The following is a 26,044-nucleotide window of genomic DNA, read 5'->3' on the forward strand; positions in this document are numbered from 1 at the left end:
AATTGTATAATAATGGAAATAAAAATGAAATATGTTGGATCCCTGCCTATGTACTGTAGGAATGAAAGGAAATGAAGAGGCTGATAAAGCAGGTAAAGAAGCGGTCCATTTGACAAGGGCAAATGTAAACATCCCTCTTAGTGACTATATTAAGATATACTGTATATATAAAAAGGATCACTTTAAGTAAATGGCAAAATATATGTGGAATAAAGAACCTGAAAATGATAAATTAAAACAGATAAAATCCAGTGTTGGAAAATGGAGTTCATCATATCAGAGACAGAGACGCACACATTCAAGTAATTCTGACGCATCTTTGAGTAGGCCATACTCATATGACCCCGTAGGGGGCTAATGCCGTTAGTGAACCTCAAGCGGTGCACTGTAGGCATTACTTAAGGTTCTCTGCAGCGTGCCTTCAGCCCCTAGCTGCAACCCCTTTGGTTCCTTTTACTGTACCTCATTTCATATTTTCTTTCTTCCGTCTTACCGTCCACCCTCTCCTAACAATTGATTCATAGTGCAACTGCTTTGAGGTTTTCCTCCTGTTACACCTTTCAAACCTTTTACTGTCAATTTCCGTTTCAGCGCTGAATGACCTCACAGGTCCCAGTGCTTGGCCTTTGGTCTAAATAATATATTCAATTCATTTCAGTTCATACTCATTTGACACGTGGACACTTAATGAACAGTCCACGTGGCCCTCCTCCTGAATGCCCAGAGTGCAAAGCATTGATAACAGTCAAGCATGTATTGTGTGAATATCCAAAATATAGCCCGCAGCGATTATCAAATTTTGGAAGTAGACTGATGAAGGAAAATGTTGTCAGAATCTTCTACATTTTCAGTAATACCAGTTTTAATGTTCATGAGGAGCTGTGATTTAATAAATAAGATATAAAAATAAGTAAATAATAAAAATACGAAGAACCTTAGGTGTCTAATGAATTTTAAAACGACTAAATTTTAAAATTTAACTTAACTTATTCTGAATTTTAATATACCTTTTTTAGTGAGTATATATGGAAACATGAGTATAAATGATTTATTGTGTGAGTGTGTTCCAGTATGAGAGCTTGTGCCTTTGTGCAGTTTTTACTTTCATTTTCATTCATTCATCACCATACCAAATGACCTATTTGGTCCCAGTGCTAGGCCTCTGGCCTAGACCTGTCATTTCATCCAAATCCTTCGGGCCACCCCTATTAGAGCTGATAGTCAGCTCAGTGGTCTGATTAAACTGTTTTAATAATAATAATAATAATAATAATAATAATAATAATAATAATAATAATAATAATAATAATAATAATTAATAATAAAGAGGCCCAGCCTCTAAGAAGACTGTAGCATGTCTTTGGGACAGCCTTGTACATGCTCACGTGAATGGGACCTCTCTCCCTGGGACAGCCCCTGGCTACGCTTGCATGAAAGGGACCGCTCTCCCTAACCCATGTGGCTGTCGTCACCGCAGGTTGATGACCTTCCACGGCCTTCCTCACCCACCGGGGCTTTGGCCTCTGGCAGGTCTGTGAAGGGTGCTAGGCACTTCTCACGTGTCCCCTCCACCTCTAGGAGCTGGACAGACCTAGGGTTTGGGACCGAGAATGTTCATGCTTCCATCCCAGCCCAACTACAGAAATGCGCATATACTCCGGGTACGGTCCTTGGATCAGACAGGTCATGTGCTCGAGTGGTAGAGAGATTGTCAGGGGACTGGCGAGTGTCTCTCTCTTGTAGAGGTAGTAACCTGGGAAGACTGTGACCTGGAAGGGCTCGAGAGCTCTACCGTATAACCCAGGACTCGGACACCCCTGAGTTGCAGAGGAGATTCTTCAGAGATCGTCCGTTTGGTATGGCTGTTTAAAGCTCCCGAGGAAGAGACCATGGCTTTCCCTGTGCATGAGAAAAGGTTCAGAAGTCCATGAAGGAAAAAATGTCAGTCGAAGAAAGAAAAAATTCCCATAAAAGAATAGATGAAGGGGAGTGTTTTGATCCAGTCCTTTTCAATAGAAATGCCACAGATCTCCAGAGGTTGTGGATGGTCAGAAAGCTTCCTGAAGGAGAAGCAGCAGAAATGATTTCTCCAAACTCCTCGGGAAGATTTTAGGAAGAAAATTTTTAATACTTGTATATTGAAGATATTGTCGTGGAAAAATAGCACGTTGGAACAAGTTTCCTGTTATTATTAATATTAGAATGTGCAAACATTAGTAAATAGTTGACCACAAAAGTAAAGGCAGTATAAATGAGTGTAATGAAAATAAGTTAATTAAACAATAAAGACTCTAATTAATAGTTATCTAGATGAAAAACTACGCCTAATTTCGCCACTGAATTTCAGCAAATCCGTTGACAGATCCACCACACCTCTTATCTATTTCCTATCAAATTAGGCAAACCACCCAGGGACAATTAGCAATATAATCTGAGACTTAGTTATATACTATCTCAACGCTCACAAAAAAAGTTTCACATCATTGTTTGTCAATTGCAAAGAATATATCGTATGCTTGTTGGTCAGATTCCTTGTCGCTCTTGTGATAAATTTTAAGTTGGTTGGATTGGGAAAGCGTTGGAATTAGAGATGGCAGCAGCTGAAAAGATGATTAAGAAATGCACAGGTGAACAGCGGAAGTTTTGTGCGTGCAAGTGGAAATAAACATACAATTAATGGGACAGGAGCAAGAAAGATGATTTATTCTAATAATGCACTACAAAGAAACATCAGTGAGTGTAGTTTTAAAAAGAAAGTTTCTCTCAGAACATGAACATCAGAAAACTGATCCATTAATTCCAAAAGAAACGTGCAAAAAGTTTAGTCAGGAGAGAGAGAGAGAGAGAGAGAGAGAGAGAGAGAGAGAGAGAGAGAGAGAGAGAGAGAGAGAGAGAGAGAGAGAGAGAGCCTCCAGCTAGATAATCAGGGTGGTAATATTTGTTTTCCAACCGTTTGTAGGCTCCTATATACAGTTCCGCTACCATATATACAGTGAATTTCTACCAATGTATCGGTCCTCTGAAGATGGCCGATACCAGCCAGGACTTGTAACCATGTCTCATTTCTTCCCTGTAGTGTCTGATGTAAAATCACGTTTAAGAGTGATTATATATAATATATATATGTATACACACATTGTACATATATATATATATATATATATATATATATATATATATATATATATATATATATATATATATATATATATATATATATATATATATATATATATAAATATAATATATATATATATAAATAAATATTACCCAAACCTGTAAAAGTATCTTTCCTATAAATCCCTGTATAAAAAACCTTGTTCATTTCTAGAGACTAGAACATCCAGGAATGGTAATTTATTATTAGATTGTTTCTCCAGAGTAAACTTTATGTTCGGGTGTTGAGCATTAATAGTCTAAAAAAGAGTCAGCATTAATTAACTGATTCCTATGAAATTAAACTAGCATTTTTTTTTTCATTTTATCACATCCCCAGAAGAGAAAACCTCCCTGATGTTCAGTTATGCTTTTTAATGAAAGCTATACATAGCATAATCTTATTTTCCTGTTCAGTTAGATTCAGTGATCATTAGTGAAGAGTTGAATCATCACTGGATCATGTCAAGGTTAGCGAACCCACTCATAGCAGTGTTTGCTATTCTATGCAAGAAAATTATTGGGTTCATTATTCTTTATATGGGAATAAATGAGTTCGCTGTTCTAAACATGAACACTCTGGTACCAGTATAATGTGGCGGAATTCAAAACACAAAAAAACAACACACATCACTCACCCCGATCCTCGGTTGCTGGGAGACACCAACAAGGAAACCAACAACTCCCAAAAAAGCATAATACAAAACTGTCCAACGCTAAAACCACTGAAAACAGCGCTCTGACTAAAGACTCAACAACAAGCGAACCTCGTTCACATTCTCACAGACAGACAGCGCCGTGTACAACTCTTCAACTGACGACCCTTATCCATTCTCCAACAACATTAAACACCCTTATTACACCCTCTTCCAACAAAGAAACACTCTCTAACTCTCTCTTCTCTCTCTCTCTCTCTCTCTCTCTCTCTCTCTCTCTCTCTCTCTCTCTCTCTCTCTCTCTCACAAAACGTTGGGAAATGCTAAATAAAAATCCATTCATCCCTCTATACCAGACATTTGATCCCCCAGGGGCTAGTACTAAACAAGGCAGAATACATTTGACCCCCCCTGGGCTAGTACTAAACACAGCAACCCCCCAGGGCTAGTACTAAACACAGCAAAACAGTGTAGATGAATAACTGTTTTGCAGTGTTTAGTACTAGCCCTCATGTGGAATTGGAGTTCAGACCGGAAAGGGTTGGCCATTCTTTACATGAGGATCATTGGGTTCGCTGTTCTTGACAGATGTTGGGTTCGCTAAGCTTGACATGATCCACATTATTTATTTATTTTTTTTTGCTGATAAATCTCCTATTTAACAGTCATTATTTTCCTTACTATTATCATTCGGAGTAAGGAAGAATAATCTGTCTATTGTGAACTAAAATGAAAATAAAGTAGTTAAACTACCACAGAGATAAGCATTTGTCATATAACGATGATGAAGGAACCATCAACAACCTTCTTAACTGACCATTGGGCAACTGTTGGTCCATTTTGTGGCGTAAGTTCGTATTTTGATACTTGATAATCTTTTCTTCACGCCACAGAATATAGAGTGGTCGTCAAAATGCTAAAAATACCAGCTGTTCACTGAGATTATTCTAATGAAGAATAAACGATGAGTTCTTTTTCTCTTGAAATGTTATGTATATATATATATATATATATATATATATATATATATATATAAAATATATATATATATATATATATAATATATATATATATATATATATATATATATATATATATATATATATATATATATATATATATATTTAGTTGTATTCTTCTCAATCACGAAGATAAAATATTACGATGCACTCCACAATGAAGATGAAGGAGAAACCAGAGGAAAAGGAAATAGAGTTCTTAATTTGTCCCAACAGTTTCGCCCTCCATCAGGCCTCTTCCGGGGAACTTTATTGACTAATCAGTTTAAGAAAACATATACCGGACATATGTTTACATTTGGCTTCAAGACTTACATAAAAGAAACTTATACAAATGGTTAACGATGCTTACAATTGTTACAGGATAATATAAAATATAAATTGTCTAGTACATAGTTCGTCCAACAGAAAAAGGTTAACAGTCTAATGAGGCTAAACAGGTAATTAAGTGAATACCTAAGTCAATATATTACATAATTTGTACTGGTTTTTCATGATATGTAGAAATAGCGGGTCTGTCCTGAATAAGCCTATACTGCCATTGAAGTTATTGTTTTCAGTATATTGAATACATGCTGTTTCTATTAGATTTCTTTCTATAAAATTATTGTTTCTGAACAGGATTCTTGCTTGAGACCACTGAATTGGATAAAAACACTTCTAGCATGTTTACTAATGGCGCTGTTTTTTGATCAGTAGCAATACTATATTTATGTTGTGCAATTGTTTCTCAACAGTTTTTGCTGATTGTCCAATATAAAATTTATTGCAACCACAAGGAATTTTGTATACTACTCCGTTGTCGTATATAGGGCTGTTTCTTATCAAAGTTCTGCCAATGGTATTGCGGTAGGAAAACACAACAGTCACATTTAATAATTTAAGTGGGTGGATAATATGATCGAAGGCTGGCATGTATGGCAAACACAGTATATTCCTATTAGAATTCCTATTTCCCTTAGTGGAATAAAATGATTTTTGGCTAGCGAGAAACACTCATCTATATCCTGTAAGGTAAAATTGTGCTTAAGACCTAATCCATATATATAGTCTATCTCGTCATCAAAGAATTCAGGGCTGACTAGATGAAGAGCTCTAAAAAACATAGATCTTATACCTGCCTGTTTTACTTGTTTACTGTGGAAAGATCTCGCATTGATAATCAGATTGTTGTTGCTATCTTTTCGGTGTACTTTAAACTTTAAAGTATTGTTATTTCTAATGACTTTAACATCCAAGAAAGCTATACTCTTATTTTCTTCCTTCTCAACAGTAAATTGATCGAAGGTACTAACCCATTCAAGTGTATTAATGTGAGGTCTATGTCCAAGTGAATTTTCCAAATACTAAATATGTCGTCAACATAACGGAACCAAAGTATATTGTCGGGTAAAATGGAATTAGCCAGCCTACTCTCATAAAATTCCATGTAAATGTTAGAAAGAACAGGTGAAAGGCAATTCCCCATCTGCATACCAAATTTCTGTCTAAAATATTTACCATTAAAAACAAAGCAAGTATCTACTACACAAAGTCTAATCAATTGTAAAATAACACTAACTGGCAAAGTAAAAACATATTTATCTAGCTCACATTTCAAAAATCCAGCACATCATTAACGGGTACACAAGTGAACAAACTAGTTACATCAAAACTAACCATAATTTCATCGTCCGTAAAGCACATTTTTGCAGTTTATTAACAAAATCCACAGAATTTATGATATGGGACTTGGAAATTGTGCCAACTAACGGCTGTAACAATGAGACAAGGAATTTTGACAAAGCATATGTGACACTACCAACTGTGCTGATTATAGGTCTCATGGGATAATTGGGTTTTATGGGTCTTTACATTACCGTATAAATAGGGTAGACTTGCATTATATGAACGAAACTTGCCAATCATATCCTGATTCTTTCCAAAAATTACTTTCATTTGTTTGTGAAATTCACTATTAACTCTCTCTAGTGGGTTGATAACAAAGGTTCATATGTACTGGCATCGCTTAACAAATCATTCATCTTATTTAAATACATTTCTTTATCAAGAATGACAATAACACTTGCTTTGTCGGCTTTGGTGATATATAGATTATCATCATCTTTTAACGATTTCAGAGCTACATTGAATCTCTTAGGAAAATAATTAAAACTGGTATGCTTGATGTAAGCCCCATAAACTATGCCTTTGGCTATGCTCAAAATATTATTTTCGTTGGAATTATATTCTACTAATTTTTCGTTTTGCACAAAACTCTTGAAGATATTTACAATGTCGGGCTTCTTTGTAGGGTTATTAAACTTTATACCCAAACTTAATGCTGTCTTCTCATTTCCTGATAGCTGCCTAGATGAAAGGTTGCAGAAATTGATGCATCTCCCATCTCTTCCCACGTCGAATGGTTGACTAGTGATTCCAGTTTCCTCTTGTGCATGGTCTGTATTTCCGCTTTTGCTCTTCTAAGACGATTATATATCCAGTTCATGAGGCCAATGTGCCACTCCTGGTATGTCTCTATAGAAGTCAGTTCTGATACTCTGAACATTTTTGAAACGTTGCTTTGTGGATTCTCTGGCACTGTTGATATGGAAATTCAGGATGATGTTTTCCAATTTAGTGAAGTTATAATTATTCAATGCTCTCATGCTTTTAGTCATCAAGGAATTTGGCACCACATATGTCCGGTATATGTTTTTCTTAAACTGATTAGTCAATAAAGTTCCCGGAAGAGGCCTGATGGAGGCGAAACTGTTGGGACAAATTAAGAACTCTATTTCCTTTTCTCTGGTTTCTCCTTCATCTTCATTGTGGAGTGCATATATAATATATATATATATATATATATATATATATATATATATATATATATATATATATATATATATATATATATATATATATATATAGGCAGTCCTCAGTTTACAACGGGGTTCCATTGTTACGCCATGTCGTAAACCAAAAATCGTCGTAAACTGAAAAATCGTCGAAAATCGTCAAAAATCCTAAGAAAACCTTACTTTTAATGCTTTGGGTGTATTGAAAACAATGTAAACTACATCTTTATTGAGTTTTTCATCAAAAAAACCTCAAAATTTTTATTCTGCTGTTTTGGAGCCATATTTCGTCCATCGGATTGGCGTACGACACGTCGTAACCCTGGAATATGCGTCGTAAACCGGGAAATAATTTCATGAATATATTTGAAAAGCGTCGTAACCTCGGAACGTCATAAGCTGGACCCGTCGTAAAATTGGGGACTGCCTGTATGTATATATATATATATATATATATATATATATATATATATATATATATATATATATATATATATATATATATATTTTCTCCTTAACTTTTATTATATTATTAAAGACTTCTCACTTAATACTGATGAATCTCAAGAAAACCTAAGTAAAGAGGACATGATAATAATAATCTCATTTGAATAAGCATTAGTGAACATCACAGAGATTCTGTAAGATTTCACTATTTTGCTGACATAAGTTCTGAACAAGATTAAGAACTTAAGGTTTAAAGTTAATCTGTCTGGTGCTAAGTGCTGACCATTTCTGGTGAACCCAACTTTACAGAATCGTTGTAGAAACCATCAGCTCCCATTTTTCAACTCTCTGAAATGTCGTTTTATGCTGAGGCCTTTATGAAGATTACAAGAAGCCTGAAGATTTTGTACTATGCCTTGATGTGAAGGGACGATACTAGTGAATATATGTCCAGTACTGATTTTTCTTTTGTGTAGAATTTCTTGATCTTTTGTGGTATATATTTATGATGTCTTATGTTATACCATTCAAGGCTATTGGTGAGATAAGGATTCCTGCTTTGTTCGTGGAGAGAATTCATTTATAAAATAATCCAGGAACTCATACTGTGATTGTGATAATGAAAATAAGTATATATTAAACTTTTATGTTCAAAATATATACTTAGTATAAGAATAAATATGACTAAAATCTTTATTAAATATACTGAAATCATATCTCATTAAAGTAACCAGATTCTTTCAGATAACCCATAAGGTTCTCTCTCTCAACGTGATCATTTAAAATTTCTAAAATAGCTTTCCCAGTTACTAAGTACTTTGCCCTCAGGCGATTAAATTTAGGACAGTGCACCAACACGTGCTCAACGGATATCTGACCACCACAGTGAGCACAAACTGGGTCACTGGCTCCCTCCAAAATATAGCTATGAGTGAAGCGGATATGGCCACTCCTAAGCCGTGTTAGGACGATCTCAAATCTTCTGTTATGATTAAAACCCAAACTCCAAAAATCGATACTTGTTTAATGTTTCTGTACTTCCTGTTTGTGGATAAAATGGGGGAAGTCCATCTCTGCAGCCATTTTGTACGAGTGTATTGTCTGACATTTGCTTGCTTGCTTATTGATAAAGTCTCTGGTTGCAGTGCTTGCTTCTCTTCTCTTCTCTTGAGCGATTCACGGGTAGCTTTGATTCGGGTGGTTATAAAAATAAACAAAGTGAGACCAGTTAAGGATGAAACATAAGGCTCCTTAGAGAGGTGCCACTTCTCCTTCAGCGTACATAATGCGTTGCCTACCGCTCTCCACGGGGGGTATTGTAATCCAGTCGTCAAATTTCCCATTTTTCTTAAATCTCTTCGTTTAACCAGCAGCTACGTCTTAAAATTAGTCCATCACTTCCTTTACTGCTTGTTCTAATTTCTTTAAAAACCCAAGAATTATAAGCAAAAAGTTTTTAAGAAATATAGATACAAGTAAAGATTAACAGTAAGTATAAATAATATAAATAAAGATTAGCAATACATATAAATAATACAGGGAAACTTCCTGATCTGGTGTCCGTTATTTTATCAATGACATGATTCTGGGCTGTTGAGTCTCTTCTTCACGATTCTATAATTTCTATTAACTTACAATGTTTGTTAAATATCCTTGCAGAGTTTCTCCCTTATCTTGTATCCATTCCATCCAGTTATCTGGCTGTATGCCCTTACCATGCATGGGTGGGGGGGTGGGGGTTAATCACCTTGCACAAAATTATGAGATCTTACATGATGTAAAGAGACAGACTGGTGGTATAGCCAGATGTTGATAGGAGCAACATTCAAATGAATACTGTACTCTACAGAATTGTTATATATATATTGTAAAGAGTAGCAGGGTAAGCTTCACAAAATGGACACCAAACTCATCTAATCAGTTTATATAGTAGGTGCGAGGACAACTATGCAATATTAAAGATGTTCCTTAAAAAATATAAAAGTATAATGTAAGAATTGTTGAAATAATTATAAATATCACTTTTTGTTCTATTACAAAAAATACTTTATGTATAGTAATTTTTCCCCAGTAGACGATTTTCGCAAGTGATTTACTTCCAGTCAAAGGAATGCAATATATTCAGTTACAGAGTTTCCAATAAAAAGAAAATGTTGACAAGTCACAAGTACTGAGTGCAAGAGATATTATAAATGTGCCAAAGAAACGATAGCTATATTCCTTATTATGACTGATTATGCAAAATAAACATACAAATCTCTTTATAACTTACGGACAAAGAAAACGGACTTCAAAGCAGTAAAGTCTTATGGGTAACTATCAAGAAAAATGGGCCAAAACACTTAACCTTCTCTGTGTCCTTGCTTGATTCCCATTCTTGATCGTGATGGGAATATTGTATATCCTTTCAGAAGCAAAATATACAGAATATGTCAGGTTCACTGTGAAGAAGTTTTATTTTAATGAACATAATCTTTAGAAGCTTCAATTTCAAGTCAATGGTCACTTTTGTGGGCTTGTTCCACGTGAATAGGGTTCATCTTCTGAATAATAATAATAATAATAATAATAATAATAATAATAATAATAATAATAATAATAATAATAATAATAATAATAAATACAGGGAGATAATTTTCAACCTAATTTCATACTTTTAGAAATGACTGCTGATAATATTGTTAATGAATTATGTCCGTGATACTGTTTTCCCTGAATTTTAGTAATTTAATATCTTAATAATGTGTATTAATTTTCTGAAATATTGTTTTCTGTATTTCCCATTACCTTCTGTTGCTTCTTTCGAGTGAACACCATATTCTTTGTAATCTTGAATTTCAAGTCAGTGGTGACCCCTTTTGTGGGCTTGTTCCATATGGATAGGGTTCATCTTTAGAATAATAATAATAATAATAATAATAATAATAATAATAATAATAATAATAATAATAATAATAATAATAATAATAATAATAATAATAATAATAATATGTTTTGTTGAATATGATGGCAGCCTTGGTTGCATTAATCTTGTAGATTATTCATTCAACTCTTCTGATTAGTTTTTTCTTCTTCTCCAGCAACAGAATTAAGTAAAGTGCCAAAGTTCATTGCAGGGATTTTTATTTATAAAAATATCCAAATGTCGATGGTAAATTGAAGTTCCGAGGGCGAGGTCCAAAAACGAGTACAGGGGTCGTCAGTGCGTCTGGGATCTTGGAAGGTATCGCGACATGTTTCAGAAGGCCATCTTCCTTCTTCAGGCGGAAGCTTGATGAAGTAAGACTCTGGTCTCACTTTTTTATATCAGCGGTGGGTCACGGTCTGCTTTTTGACTGGCCTAGAGAGCAGTGAATTTTGATTGGCTAAGAGAGCTGACGTCACTGGGCATGGTCTTCTTCCATTGATTGGCGGTTTTTCGGCCGTAATCTCAGAGCGTAGAGGTTGTTCCGTGATGCCCTATGGTTCGTACGACATCCCCTGTGGAGGAATGCATGTATAGTTTCATTAAGGTCATGTCTTGTGTCAGGGGGTTCGTCAGGAGGGTCTGGCACGTTGCTGCTGTTCTCAGCATCCCGCTGGGATGTTCTGATAGTTAGGTTTTCAGGGGGGGCTGTGATAGGGCGTCGTGTTGCTGTCAGAAGCAGATAGGTTTCTTGCATGGTATTAATGCTAGGTTTTTCTGCTCCTATATGCAGTGCCTCTAGTATCCATAGTCTTCAGTGGTCAGGGGCTTGGTCTATTATTTCGAAGCAATTGATAATATCACTATGCTGGATGCAAAGGGATGACAGGAAATCCGTTTCGAAAGACACATGGTGGTCATTCCGATGTAGGTCGCAGGGCATCCTCGCAAAGGGCATTTGTACCAGTGCACCACGTTGGTCTTCTTCAGTTCTACATTTTTCATCGGGTCAGTGGGGGCAACGTGCTCCTTGATGATTTTTCAGGGCTTTTTCATCTTTATACCTTTTGTGGAACCTCCCTCTGTAGAATATTTAATATCTTCCAGGGGGCTGGGCAGGGTTCTTGCTGGTACCAATTCTCCAAACCTTTCTTTACAACGTCTCGGATGTCTCGGTTTTTGTGTCCGTTGATAACCAATACTGTATTTGGGCGGCGCGGTCGAGTTCTTCATGGCGTTTTTCGCCAGAAGGAGCAGTGGGAGAGGGTGCTATGAACATAGGCTTTAATAACAGAGTTTTTATAATGGTCTAAGCACTCGCTTTCACCATTCATGCAAAGGCGCAAGTTAGTGGGTTTAGTGTAAATGGAAGTGCTGAAGGCGATGCCCTGCTGCTCTATCAACACATCGAGGAAGGGGGGCTGGTTGTTTTCAGCATATTCTGTGCTGAAGGGCAGGCTGCTGTGCTGGTGGAAGGCAGTCCGTAAGTTATCAATCTCCTCTTGTGAGTCTGCATGGCGGAAGGTATAGGAGCAGAAAAACCTAGCATTAATACCATGCAAGAAACCTATCTGCTTCTGACAGCAACACGACGCCCTATCACAGCCCCCCCTGAAAACCTAACTATCAGAACATCCCAGCGGGATGCTGAGAACAGCAGCAACGTGCCAGACCCTCCTGACGAACCCCCTGACACAAGACATGACCTTAATGAAACTATACATGCATTCCTCCACAGGGGATGTCGTACGAACCATAGGGCATCACGGAACAACCTCTACGCTCTGAGATTACGGCCGAAAAACCGCCAATCAATGGAAGAAGACCATGCCCAGTGACGTCAGCTCTCTTAGCCAATCAAAATTCACTGCTCTCGGCCAGTCAAAAGCAGACCGTGACCCACCGCTGATATAAAAAAGTGAGACCAGAGTCTTACTTCATCAAGCTTCCGCCTGAAGAAGGAAGATGGCCTTCTGAAACATGTCGCGATACCTTCCAAGATCCCAGACGCACTGACGACCCCTGTACTCGTTTTGGACCTCTCGCCCTCGGAACTTCAATTTACCATCGACATTTGGATATTTTTATAAATAAAAATCCCTGCAATGAACTTTGGCACTTTACTTAATTCTGTTGCTGGAGAAGAAGAAAAAACTAATCAGAAGAGTTGAATGAATAATCTACAAGATTAATGCAACCAAGGCTGCTATCATATTCAACAAAACATATGATTATTATTATTATTATTATTATTATTATTATTATTATTATTATTATTATTATTATTATTATTATTATTCAGAAGATGAACCCTATTCACGTGGAACAAGCCCACAAAAGTGACCATTGACTTGAAATTGAAGCTTCTAAAGAATATTTTCATTACAATAAAATATCTTCACAGTAAACCTGACATATTCTGTATATTTTGCTTCTGAAAGGATATACAATATTCCCATCACGATCAAGAATGGGAACAAAGGACGTAGAGAGGGGGAAGTGGTTTGGCTCATTTTTCTTGATAGTTACCCATAAGACTTTACTGCTTTGAAGTCCGTTTTCTTTGTCCGTAAGTTATAAAGAGATTTGTATGTTTATTTTGCATAATCAGTCATAATAAGGAATATAGCTATCGTTTCTTTGGCACATTTATAATATCTCTTGCACTCAATACTTGTGACTTGTCAACATTTTCTTTTTATTGGAAACTCTGTAACTGAATATATTGCATTCCTTTGACTGGAAGTAAATCACTTATGAAAATCGTCTACTGGGGAAAATTACTATACATAAAGTATTTTTGTAATAGAACAAAAGTGATATTTATAATTATTTCAACAATTCTTACATTATACTTTTATATTTTTTAAGGAACATCTTTAATATTGCATAGTTGTTCTCGCACCTACTATATAAACTGATTAGATGAGTTTGGTGTCCATTTTGTGGAGCTAAATCTGCTAATCTTTACAATATATATATAACAATTCTGTAGAGTACAGTATTCATTTGAATGCTGCTCCTATCAACATCTGGCTATACCACCAGTCTGTCTCTTTACATCATGTAAGATCTCATAATTTTGTGCAAGGTGATTAACCCCACCCCCCACCCATGCATGGTAAGGGCATACAGCCAGATAACTGGATGGAATGGATACAAGATAAGGGAGAAACTCTGCAAGGATATTTAACAAACATTGTAAGTCAATAGAAATTACAGAATCGTGAAGAAGAGACTCAACAGCCCAGAATCATGTCATTGATAAAATCACGGACACCAGATCAGGAAGTTTCCCTGTATTATTTATATGTATTGCTAATCTTTATTTATATTATTTATACTTACTGTTAATCTTTACTTGTATCTATATTTCTTAAAAACTTTTTGCTTATAATTCTTGGGTTTTTAAAGAAATTAGAACGAGCAGTAAAGGAAGCGATGGACTAATTTTAAGACGTGGCTGCTGGTTAAACGAAGAGATTTAAGAAAAATGGGAAATTTGACGACTGGATTACAATACCCCCCGTGGAGAGCGGTAGGCAACGCATTATGTACGCTGATGGAGAAGTGGCACCTCTCTAAGGAGCCTTATGTTTCATCCTTAACTGGTCTCACTTTGTTTATTTTTATAACCACCCGAATCAAAGCTACCCGTGAATCGCTCAAGAGAAGAGAAGAGAAGCAAGCACTGCAACCAGAGACTTTATCAATAAGCAAGCAAGCAAATGTCAGACAATACACTCGAACAAAATGGCTGCAGAGATGGACTTCCCCCATTTTATCCACAAACAAGAAGTACAGAAACATTAAAAAAGTATCGATTTTTGGAGTTTGGGTTTTAATCATAACAGAAGATTTGAGATCGTCCTAACACGGCTTAGGAGTGGCCATATCCGCTTCACTCATAGCTATATTTTGGAGGGAGCCAGTGCCCCAGTTTGTGCTCACTGTGGTGGTCAGATATCCGTTGAGCACGTGTTGGTGTACTGTCCTAAATTTAATCGCCTGAGGGCAAAGTACTTAGTAACTGGGAAAGCTATTTTAGAAATTTTAAATGATCACATTGAGAGAGAGAACCATATGGGTTATCTGAAAGAATCTGGTTACTTTAATGAGATATGATTTCAGTATATTTAATAAAGATTTTAGTCATATTTATTCTTATACTAAGTATATATTTTGAACATAAAAGTTTAATATATAATTATTTTCATTATCACAATCACAGTATGAGTTCCTAGATTATTCTATAAATGAATTCTCTCCACGAACAAAGCAGGAATCCTTATCTCACCAATAGCCTTGAATTGGTATAACATAAGACATAAATATATACCACAAGAGATCAAGAAATTCTACACAAAAGAAAAATCAGTACTGGGCATATATTCACTAGTATAGTCCCTTCACATCAAGGCATAGTACAAAATCTTCAGGCTTCTTGTAATCTTCATAAAGGCCTCAGCATAAAACGACATTTCAGAGAGTTGAAAAATGGGAGCTGATGGTTTCTACAACGATTCTGTAAAGTTGGGTTCACCAGAAATGGTCAGCACTTAGCACCAGACAGATTAACTTTAAATTAAGTTCTTAATCTTGTTCAGAACTTATGTCAGCAAAATAGTGAAATCTTACAGAATCTCTGTAATGCTCACTAATGCTTATTCAAATGAGATTATTATTATTATCATGTCCTCTTTACTTAGGTTTTCTTGAGATTAATCAGTATTAAGTGAGAAGTCTTTAATAATATAATAAAAGTTGTCAGCTCTCCTCACAGTGATGTCCTCTCTCTCTCTCTCAGTTGCTTAGCCACCTCTCTAACCCGACAGTCGAGAATATCGCTGAGATAGTTTCCGCGGTCGGTTAGGGATTTGGTGAGCAGAAGGGTTTGAAGAGCATCAGTCGTGCGAAGGTTACCTAGCTTCTCCTGCTGTGGGATATTATCGAGGAGGTATTCCACTTCAAGGTGTTTGTCCATGGGGCAGGGCTTGGAAACAGAATGGCAGCTCAGACCTTGTTTGAGCAGTTCATCTTGTCGGTGGTAGGGGTATATTCTGTCAAATTGATGAAAGCTCCGGTGTTCTGTGGCAGGCGCAGCTTATCCCCACTAAGGGCTATCAGCTTCTTGAGGATAGTCTTGGTGTGTCATTCTGCATCCTTTTGTTCAAGGTGTCGTAGGCCGTTGATAATTTGGTTGTAGATGTCATGGTATGTGGGTTCTTCTTCATTTCTGTTACTACCAGCACCTGAGGGTGCTGCTGCATTAGGCCTTTTACTATGGATGGATTCCTACTCATCGAGGAGGCGTATCCTTTCAGCATCAAGTTCATCCTGTTCTCGTTCTTTAGTAATGATGCCACGTTGTATCAAGTCCTTGTAGCATCGATGCCAGGGTGTCGGTTGGCAGCTGGGTCCTGTAGCCTAATCGTAGTATACTTTGGGTATAGGCCCTCTTTGATACATGTTTTGCTGAATATGATGGCAGCCTTGGTTGCATTAATCTTGTAGATTTTTCATTCAACTCTTCTGATTAGTCTTTTTTTTTCTTCAGCAAGAGAATTAAGTAAAGTGCCAAAGTTCATTGAGTTCATTGCAGGGATTTTTATTTATAAAAATATTCAAATGTCGATGGTTAATTGAAATTCCGAGGGCAAGGTCCAAAAATGAGTGCAGGGGTCGTCAGTGTTTCTGGGATATAGGTAGGTATTGCGACATGTTTCGGAAGGCCATCTTCCTTCTTCAGGCGGAAGCTGGATGATGTAGGACTCTGGTCTCGCTTTTTTATATCAGCGTTGGGCGGGGACCGCTGTTCACGGTCTGCTTTTTAATTGGCCGAGAGAGCGCTGATTTTTGATTGGCCAAGAGAGCTGACGTCACTGGGCATGGTCTTCTCCCATTGGTTGGCGGTTTCTTGGCCTTAATCTTAGCGCGTAGAGGTTGTTCTGTGATGCCATATGGTTAGTAAGACGTGCCCTTTGGAGGAATGCATGTATAGTTTCATTAAGGTCACGTCCTCTGTCAGGGGGTTCATCAGGAGGGTCTTGCTAGTTGCTGCTGTTCTCAACGTCCTGCTGGGATGTTTCGATAGTTAGGTTTTCAGGGGGGGAGGGCTGTGATAGGGCATTGTGTCGCTGTTTGGAAGGAGATAGGTTTCTTGTGTGGTATTAATGCCAGGTTTTTCTGCTCCTATATGCAGTGCGATTCACAGGTAGCTTTGATTTGGGTGGTATAAATATAAACAAAGTTAGTCCAGTTTAGGGTGAAACATAGGGCTCATTAGAGAGGTGCCACTTCTCCATCAGCTTACATAATCTGTTGCCTACCTCTCTCCACAGGGGGTATTGTAATCCAGTTGTCAGATTTCCCATTTTGTGTTTTTAAATCTCTTCATTTAACCATCGGCCACGTCTTAAAATTAGTCCATCACTTCCTTGACTGCTTGTTCCTTTTTCTGTAAAAACCCCAGAATTGTAAAAAGTTTTCAAGAAATAATAGATACAAGTAATGATTAACAGTAAGTATAAATAATATAAATGAAGATTAGCAATAAATATAAATAATACAGGGAAACTTCCCGATCTGGTGTCCGTTATTTTATCAATGACATGATTCTGGGCTGTTGAGTCTCTTCTTCTTCACGATTCTATAATTTCTATTTTAACAGTTTTGTTAAATACTTGCAGAGTTTCTCCCTTATCTTTAGCCATCCAGTTATCTGGCTGTATTACCATGGGTGGGTATCACTTTGCATGAAACGATGAGGCCTTACATAATATAAAGAGGCAGACAGTGGTGGTATAGCCGGATGTTGATAGGAGCAGCATTCAAATGAATACTGTACTCTACAAAATTGTTATATATATATTATTAAGAATGGGTGTTGGCGGGTATCACCTTGCACAAAATGATGAGACCTTACATGATGTAAATTTAGAGAGCCAGACTTCAGTGTTGCAAGTGGGGAAAATATAAATGTATCCAAAAACGTATCCAGAATGTACAAAACGTATCCAAATATGAAATAGTATCCAAAATGTATCCAATATATTCTCTTTAAAAAATGTGTTATAGGCAATGAGGATGTGGTTAAGAAAAGTGTTTTTAATTGATTAATATTTTTTAATTCTTACCCTGTTGGTAGACATCTTACAGCTGGCAGCCAAGTTGCTATCTGCTGCCTGGTGATGGTGATTGTACACTGTACATCACTGTACAATGTACAGTGATGTACAATCGTACACTATAAATTTGGAGCAAAACTTATACTATTGGTTAGATTTTCAAAAAATATATTTATTAATGCTTTGTATGAACAAAAATAAATTGAAGTTGCATGCAATACACTCACACTGCACCATACGATTATATGAAAACCTTTACTGAAGAATATAAAAGTACAAAAATACAAACTTATGTCTTCTGCCTATACAGCTACATATGCTTCACTGTTTATCCTTCCTTGAATACATTTTGGGCAGAGTTCATCATCAAATTACTAGGCTCCCATTGATAGCAATAAACTGCTCCCCCGTTGCCCTTGCTTAATAACAGTCCATTTACTGATTCAGTATTCAACCTATTTCTTGTGTCTGTCTTTATTAGTTTGACCTGAGAAAATATTCTCTCCACTGCAGCAGAAGAATGAGGCAGAACTAAAAGACATAACATAAATTTTGACAGATTTGGGAACAAAAGTGTTCCATCACTACTTTTAAGTTTTTGAACTGAACACCAAACCTCAGCGGGGTTATTGGAAGTAATCAATGATTCTTCATGAAAAGCAAGTGACCGCCATTCATTATTGCACACATCATATTGTGACTCATGAATAAGCTGAAGGAATTTTTTGAAGGGTGGCACTAGACTTTTAACTGCGCTTACTCTAGCTACAGCAGGATCACAGGCATTTAATAAAGGGAATACATCGCTCAGTCCTCTGAACCTTTTACTGATTTGTTCTGGCAACTCTATGTAGAAATTTATGAGTTTTAATTGGTTTTCACTTTTTGTAAAAAATAATGACTGCAACAATGTGGATGTAAAAAAAATTGTAAAACATATCCAGTTTTGGCCTCTTTATTCAATTTTGTATCCTTTTGTCCAGCGTCGTAAAAACGTACTGGCAACATCAAAATGTATCCAAAGGATACTTTCGTATATCAAACTCAACCTTCAAAAGTAGGATTGTTCATGCTGATAACTAACAGAAAAAGGGCATGAGATACTCAGCTCCTACATAAATTTCTCTCCCTGCTCCCCTTTTTGGTACAGATTTTTATCTTTCTTAGACCTGGTGACTGCTTGAAATACCTCTATATATATATATATATATATATATATATATATATATATATATATATATATATATATATACATATATATATATATATATATATATATATATATATATATATATATATATATATATATATATATATATATATATATATATATATATATATATATATATATTATCCATAACTACAAACGTCCTTTAATATCAATTTGCTCTACCTCGGAAATAATATATTTTCATATGTTACCGAAGGGGAATTTTTAGTTGATAATAACTTCGTCGTCCCGTGGGCTCGAACCAGCGAAGGACAAGAACTCAGGACTACAGTGGACGCCTTTACCCACACAGCCAGCAAGTGAGGTATAAGTTGATATCGGCTCCCATTTACAGATCCCCGTCGAACTCAGGTATTTGTATTTAGAGTCGATATCAGCCCACCTCTGCCATTCTGACAATGTAGTGCGTTTGTCTCACGCAGCCATATTATGACTTATTTTCAAATGCACTACATTGTCAGCAGGGCAGAGGTGGGCTGATATCGACTCTAAACACAAATACCTGAGTTTGACGGGGATCTGTAGATGGGAGCTGATATCAACATATACCTCACTTGCTGGCCGTGCGGGTAAAGGCATCCACCGTAGTCCTGAGTTCTTGTCCTTCGCTGGTTCGAGCCCACGGGACGACGAACTTATTATCAACTAAAAATTTCCCCTTCGGTAACATATATGAAAATATATTATTTTCCGAGGTAGAGCGAATTGGATATTAAAGGACGTTTGTAGCTTACTGATTGTATATGAATCACGGTGATGTGATAAAAAGTATATATATATATATATATATATATATATATATATATATATATATATATATATATATATATATATATATATATATAATATGTGTGTGTGTGTGTGTGTATATACATTTCAACAAGAAGGTTGGTCGCCAAGAAAGCTGATTGTGAATGATTACTTTATTCACACAGTGAGCAGTGTGATAACTGAGGGCTGGGATGCAAGCCAGGCTGGCAAATTTAGTGGTGCAGTTACAACAACATTCTACACAACATAGGATATCTGGGGTTAGTAAGAAGAGTCACATGGATCAGTTACTCAGTGGAATAAATGTTGACTGGTGTGTAAACCAGTAGGACAATGGATGATTAATTAAGCCTCATTGCAGGATAATTACATAGTTTTCTAAATAGTATTCAAATAATCATGAACAGTAAATAAAGAGCCTCGGCGTGGATTGATAATCTTGCAGTAGACAATGGGGCTGAGGGCATAGTAGCAGCGGAGTGCATGCCTCTTCGAGGCAAGGATCCAAAAGGCGGTGGTTGCAGAACAATGGGGGCTGAGGCAACACGGTTCTGGAAATAGATTATTCCAGTTAAACTTAATACATAAGAGAACCCTTTCAATAGCACTGATTTATCACTGTGGAGTGAGATTTAACTTTATGACCTTCAAAACAAATGGTGTTCTATCCCTAACTTAATTTATGCAAAGAACAAAAGATCATTCAGTTATATGACAAGGAACACACAAATAAATAGTAGTGAGAGCTTAAGAGATTTACTTGGAGGGGAGAGGAAAGGAAATAGAAATAAGAAAGTTCAGTCTTAGGGAAAGAGAAAGATTACTGGTACGAAGAAGTCAATTTACAGACACGTACCGCGTTATCTTCTACATTGCACATACTTTGCAATGAAAGGTGGCGTTGATTCGTCCTTCCATGGTAACTGAATGGGGTGCTTTTACCCCTGGGTACCAGTGGCTTCAGAGATAAGGAGTCAGTAATGTTTCCTTCTCAGAGAGTTTAGGCACACGTCTGTGCTGTTCGAAGTTTAGCTATGAACTGCCTGCTTTCCTTACACTCTGCTAGGGCTCAGCCACTCTGGAAGGGCTTGGCCCCCCTTGGGAGAACACCTAAGCTAATTTCCCCGGGGGGAATTTCAGTCGGGGGGAATAATTTCCTGCTACACCGGTCTCATGGCACCTCAGGTTAATTAACTCTTAATTACTTTGCGTGCTGATATTATGCTACCAACCACTAGAGCAAACATTTTCCAGGACTGAACACCACGCTGCTTTCGCAACAAACAGGAATGTCACTGCTTCATAAATCGCGCGCGTGTGTGTGTGTGTCACATCGTGAATGTAAGTTACAATGATGAATATAATTTCATCTGATAAACACTGTAATGTGTTCATACTGTGAAAATAAGTAAAAATCTTATAGAATTCTTAGGATCTTAGCCCTTGTCCATAATGACTGCTCAGAAATTGGTATTTTGTAATTATTATTATTCGAAAGATGAACCCTATCCATATGGAACAAGCCCACAAAAGGGGTCACCACTGACTTCAAATTCAAGATTACAAAGAATATGGTGTTCACTCGAAAGAAGCAACAGAAGGTAATAGGAAATACTGAAAACAATAATCCAAAAAATTAATAAACTTAAAAGTAAATAAATTACTGAAATACAAGAAAAACTGTATCGCGGACATAATTCATTAACAATATTATCAGCAGTCATTTCTAAAAGTATGAAATTTGGTTGATAATGATCTCCCTGTATTTATTATTATTATTATTATTATTATTATTATTATTATTATTATTATTATTATTATTATTATTATTATTCAGAAGATGAACCCTATTCATGTGGAACAAGCCCACAAAAGTGGCCACTGACTTGAAATTGAAGCTTCTAAAGAATATTTTCATTAAAATAGAATATCTTCACAGTAAACCTGACATATTCTGTATATTTTGCTTCTGAAAGGATATACAATATTCCCATCACGATCAAGAATGGGAATCAAGCAAGGACATAGAGAAGGTTAAGTGTTCTGGATCATTTTTCTTGATAGTTACCCATAAGACTTTAATGTTTTGAAGTCCGTTTTCTTTGTCCATAAGTTATACAGGGAATTGTATGTTTATTTTGCATAATCAATCATAATAAGGAATATAGCTATAATAGAAGAAGTGATATTTAAAATTATTCTAACAATTCTTACATTATACTTTATATTTTTAAAGTAACATCTGTAATATTGCATAGTTGTCCTCGCACCTAGTATATAAACTGATTAGATGAGATTGTTGTCCATTAATGTGGCAATCTTAACATTACTTATTGAACATACAACAATTTTGTAGAGTACAGCATTCAGCTGCTCCTTTCAACATCCGGCTATACCACCACTGTCTGTCTCATTATATTAAATAAGGCCTCATCGTTTCATGCAAAGTGATACCCACCCCCACCCTGTGGTAGGGGCATACAGCCTGAAAACTTGATAGCTACAAGATAAGGGAGAAACTCCACAAGAACATTTAACAAAAAGTGTAGGTTAATAGAAATGATAGGATCGTGAAGAAGAGGAGACTCATGTCATTGATAAAATAACGGACACCAGAGCAGGAAGTTTCCCTGTATTATTTATATTTATTGCTAATCTTTATTTATATTACTTATACTTACTGTTAATCTTTACTTGTATCTATTATTTCTTGAAAACTTTTTGCTTACAATTCTCGGGTTTTTACAGAAAAAGGAACAAGCAGTCAAGGAAATGATGGGCTACTTTTAAGACGTGGCTGTTGGTTATATGAAGAGATTTAAGAACACAAAATGGGGAATTTGACGACTGGATTACAGTACCCCCTGTGGAGAGAGGTAGGCAACGGATTATGTAAGCTGATGGAGAATTGGCACCTCTCTAATGAGCCCTATGTTTCACCTTAAAACTGGTCTCACTTTGTTTATATTTATACCACCCAAATCAAAGCTACCTGTGAATCGCACTGCATATAAGAGCAGAAAAACCTATCTCCTTCCAACAGCGACACGACGCCCTATCACAGCCCCCCCTAAAAACGTAACTATCGGAACATCCCAGCAGGACATTCAGAACAGCAGCAATGAGCAAGACCCTCCTGACGAACCCCCTGACACAGGACATGACCTTAATGAAACTATACATGCATTCCTCCACAGGGCACATCTTACGAACCACAGGGCATCACAGACCAACCTCTATGCTCTAAGATGAAGGCCGAGAAACCCCCAACCAATGAGAGAAGACCATGCCCAGTGACATCAGCTCTCTTGGCCAATCAAAAATCAGCAGTCTCTTCGCCAATCAAAAAGCAGACCGTGACCGGCGGCCCCTGCCCACCGCTGATATAAAAAAGCGAGACCAGAGTCCTACTTCATCCAGCTCCTGCCTGAAGAAGGAAGACAGCCTTCTGAAACATGTCGCGATACCTACCAAGATCCCAGAAGCACTGACGACCCCTGTACTCGTTTTTGGATCCTGCCCTCGGAATTTTCATTAACCATCGACATTTGGATATTTTTATAAATAAAAATCCCTGCAGTGAACTTTGGCACTTTACTTAATTCTGTTGCTGGAGAAGAAAAAAGACTAATCAGAAGAGTTGAACGAATAATCTACAAGATTAATGCAACCAAGGCTGTCATCATATTCAACAAAACATATCGTTATTATTATTATTATTATTATTATTATTATTATTATTATTATTATTATTATTATTATTATTATTATTAAATACCAGGAACACTTGAGTGCAGTAAACACCGGACTATCAGTACCATGAGTCAGATCCCAAAAATAATATTAAGGATTGTTGTGAGTAGAATAAGAAATAAGATACTCCCGCAGATTGGCAATGAACAGTGTGGTTTTATGAGAGGTAAAGGGACAAGAAATGCAATTTTTATTTTGAGAATGTTGACGGAGAGAGCAATAGAAGTGAAAAAGGATCTATATGTTTGTTTTATTGACTATGAAAAGGCTTTTGATCGGGTTAGACATGTAGACCTTATAAGGATATTGGAACAGATGAATATCGATGAGAAAGATCTAAGATTGATAAAGAATTTATATTGGAATCAAGAGGTTTCAGTGAAAGTAGAAAATGATGAATCAGAGACTCGACACATCAAGAGAGGTGTGAGACAGGGTTGTGCGTTATCACCTGATCTCTTCAATTTATATAGTGAAATGATAATGAGAGATCTCAGAGATATGGAAGGAATTAAGGTTGGAGGAGTCAGTATTAATAATATCAGATATGCTGATGATACAGCACTTGTTGCAGACTCTCATGATAACCTTCAAGCTTTAATCAGTACTTTACACCAGTCAAGCAGAGAAAGAGGTCTGTCAATAAATATTAAGAAAACAGAAGTTATGGTTATCACCAAAGATGAAATCCCCCCAAGAACATGATGTGTTGGTATTTATAACACATACTAGGCTACAATTCTTCGTTCTTACCTGCAAGGTAAATATGATGTATTTAGTATTTGAGGTTTGGTCCCATTCTCGTCGCAGACGTCCGAGGTATGAAGGGCGATAGTAAAGCTATATCTTTCAGCTGGTGTTTATTCTCTGCTACATTTGAGAAGAAGGCGGTCACAGATGTATACAAAATACAAAAAGCATAACAATGGAATCATAACAGACATATGAGCATCGGAGCTCGATACACAATAAGGAATTACATTCTACATACATGAGGTAGAACTCATAGGATCGAAGCCTATGTGTCGGATTCGATACTAACACAATAATAACTGATTACACTTATACTCTACAGCATTACGCAACATCTAGCTGCAGCTTTGAACTGAACGCGTCTACGGACGGCGTTATATGACAAGTCTTGCACTTACGTTAAGACATACATGACACTCTCCACATCCCTGAACACATCCTTCGGTCTCTCTTGCAGATATGTACAAAAAAGGCCCCGTTCGCCAACCTCCAAGGACATGTATTTACAAGTAGATGGAGTTGCCATGGGTTCCTCCCTACAAGTCTTATTTGCAAATTTTTACATGGGTACTGGTGAACAACAGGTCTTCGCTAATGTACATACACCCCCTGTTTACGTGCGTTATATCGACAACACCTTCCTCCGAGCAGACTCACAAGAGGAGATTGATAACTTATGGGCTGCCTTCCACCAACACAGCAGCCTGTCCTTCACTATAGAATATGCTGAAAACAACCGCCTCCCCTTCTTCGGCGTGTTGGTAGAGCAGCAAGGCACCGCGTTCAGCACTTCCGTTTACACCAACCCACTAACTTGGACCTCTGCATGAGTGGTGAAAGTGAGTGCCCACACCATTATAAAAACTGTTATTAAAGCCTATGTTCGTCGTACCCTCTCCCACTGCTCCTCGTGGTGAAAAATGCATGAAGAACTCGACTGCGCCACCCAAGTACAGTATTGGTTAACAGTCGACACAAAAACCGAGACATTCAAGAAGTTGCAAAGAAAGGTTTGGAGAATTGGTACCAGCAAGAACCCCGCCTGGCCCCCCTGACGATATTAAATTATTCTACAGTGGGAGGTTCCACAGAGGGTATAAGGATGATGAAAAAGCCCTGAAAAACATCAAGGAGCACGTCGCCCCCACCGACCTGATGAAAAATGTACAATTGATTACCTACTATGCCAAAAGAAGCCGAGCAGTCTTATTATGAAGAACAGCCCTGCCCCTTGACAGGAACTGCTGAAGAAGACCGATGTGGTGTACCAGTACAAATGCCCTTTGGAAGGATGCCCTGCAACCTACATCGGAATGGCCCCATGCGTCTTTCGAAGGAAGATGGCCTTCTGAAACATGTCGCGATACCTACCAAGATCCCAGAAGCACT

General features: G+C 37.0%; 1 long non-coding RNA gene across 1 annotated transcript in view; it reads left to right on the forward strand.

Annotated features, from left to right (window-relative positions):
* Window positions 1-23,841, forward strand: part of LOC136835915 (uncharacterized) — a 58,455-nt gene extending 34,614 nt beyond the window's left edge. Inside the window, exon 3 of the long non-coding RNA XR_010852295.1 lies at window positions 22,898-23,841. This is a non-coding gene — a long non-coding RNA (uncharacterized lncRNA). The remainder of the gene's footprint in view (window positions 1-22,897) is intronic.
* The last annotated feature ends 2,203 nt before the right edge of the window (window positions 23,842-26,044 follow it).

This window comes from Macrobrachium rosenbergii, chromosome 55 (assembly GCF_040412425.1).
Source record: "Macrobrachium rosenbergii isolate ZJJX-2024 chromosome 55, ASM4041242v1, whole genome shotgun sequence".
NCBI classification, from domain to species: Eukaryota; Metazoa; Arthropoda; class Malacostraca; order Decapoda; family Palaemonidae; genus Macrobrachium; species Macrobrachium rosenbergii.